This window comes from Sus scrofa, chromosome 3, assembly GCF_000003025.6.
Source record: "Sus scrofa isolate TJ Tabasco breed Duroc chromosome 3, Sscrofa11.1, whole genome shotgun sequence".
In the NCBI taxonomy this organism is placed as follows: Eukaryota; Metazoa; Chordata; class Mammalia; order Artiodactyla; family Suidae; genus Sus; species Sus scrofa.
This window is the reverse complement of record NC_010445.4, coordinates 97,904,241-97,906,145: the sequence shown is the minus strand read 5'-3', so window position 1 is coordinate 97,906,145 and position 1,905 is coordinate 97,904,241. Positions and strand designations below refer to the sequence as shown.

Here is a 1,905-nt window from a genome sequence, read left to right as displayed (position 1 = left end):
CTGAACTCGATATTCCCGTATGTAGTCATCACCTGTAAAGATATGAGGAATTGATGATGGCAGCAGCAGTGACAACTGGCTGATCTCTGAATTACGGTTATGATGATTTGACTTTGAAATTATTAATCCTATGATAGCCCTCAACTTTATGTATCTTTTCAAATTTTATCTAATAAGGACTCATACAGCACATATCAGCTGCCAGAAGCTGGTATATGCAACTTTTTAAAATTCACTACTTCCAGCCCTGGCAAGGATTTTGGAAGTGCTTATAATTCCTTATATCCTTTTGTGCTTTGAAATACTTGGGAGTGGTTTTGGTTTCCCAAATGGAACCCTGATTAAGTATTTTATCTTTTGTGTGACTCTTGAACAATAGGGTCATCTTCTGGCGGTCCATCTTCTGTTTGTAAACACAAAGATCCACCAATTCTTTAGACAGCTGTGTTAAAATCTCCCACCACGACTGTAAATTTGTCAAATTCTATTAGGTTTGCTTGAAATATTTTAACGTTCCTTTTTTTTTTTTTTTTTGTCTGTTGTTGTTGTTGCTATTTCTTGGGCCGCTCCCACGGCATATGGAGGTTCCCAGGCTAGGGGTTGAATCGGAACTGTAGCCACCAGCCTACGCCAGAGCCACAGCAACGCGGGATCCGAGCCGCATCTGCGACCTACACCACAGCTCACGGCAACACCGGATCGTTAACCCACTGAACAAGGGCAGGGACCGAACCCGCAACCTCATGGTTCCTAGTCGGATTCGTTAACCACTGCGCCACGACGGGAACTCCCTTTTTTTCTAATTAAACAATGATCATATTGCTTGATCACAATCAGCAAGTTTATGCCACCAGGAAAGAGGCTGTGGATGACTCATATTTCCAACTGGGGGGAAGGACTCATTTGGTCTTATAATATCGAGCCAACCGGTGAATACGGCTCTCAGTCAGAATCAGATAGAATTTAGCATCTTTATCCTTTCTGTTCCTCTCAAGATGCTTTCAAACAGCAACAGCTTTCTTAATTAAATGGTAGAGATCCTCAAGATGAGGAACAGGTTCTTTGGACTTAAGAATTCTCAAGATTTTATTGCCTGTCACAAAACGTACTTGTGCAACACCACGTGAGTCTCTCAGGATCTCACTAATGTTTGAGGGAGTCAGGCCCTTCTTGGCCAGTTTGTAGATTTGCTCCTTCACTTCGTCAGATGGCAGGTTTCAGCTAGGTGGGGGGCTGCGGCGGTAGGGCAGGGCCCACTGGGACAGGCCCTTTCCGAAAGCGTGAATGCAGCCCATGACGGGCGTGATCAGGGCAGTGAAAAGTTAACATTTTCCTGTAAAGTGTAAAGTACGTGGTTCTTATAACCTTTGTACAGATTAGTTCCTGTATTAGTATTATATTGTTACATATAACATTACATTGTTCATGCCAACTTTCTTTAGCTTAGTAATTGGAGAAGATATAGCGCAGAATCATAGCCAAACTGTGAAAGACATAATATGAGCAAAAAAATAAGCTTTTGTAGTTGTAAGAAATTAAGACTTGGGGGTTACTTTTTATCACATTATAACTTAGCCCAAGGTGACTGATACAAATGTCAAGCCATCAAGTATAATCATATTTTTTAAATATTTTTTTATCACATTTTACTTTTGTTTTTTTGGCCATCTCATGGCATATGGAGCTCCTGGGTTAGGGATCAGATCTGAGCCACAGTCCTGACCTAAACTGAAGCTGTGGCAATGCCAGATCCTTAACCCACTGTACCGGGCTGGGGATCAAACCTGCATCCAAGACTCTGCTATCCTACTGCACCACAGTGGGAACTCCACATTTTATATAACTTCTAAGTGTTTAGAGTAGATTCAAAAATTACAAAATCACTGTGCTACTCTTTTTAATCAT

The 1,905-nt window shown here is 41.4% G+C and overlaps 1 pseudogene; it reads right to left on the bottom strand.

Annotated features, from left to right (window-relative positions):
• On the bottom strand, positions 747-1,629 carry LOC100514831 (annotated as a pseudogene).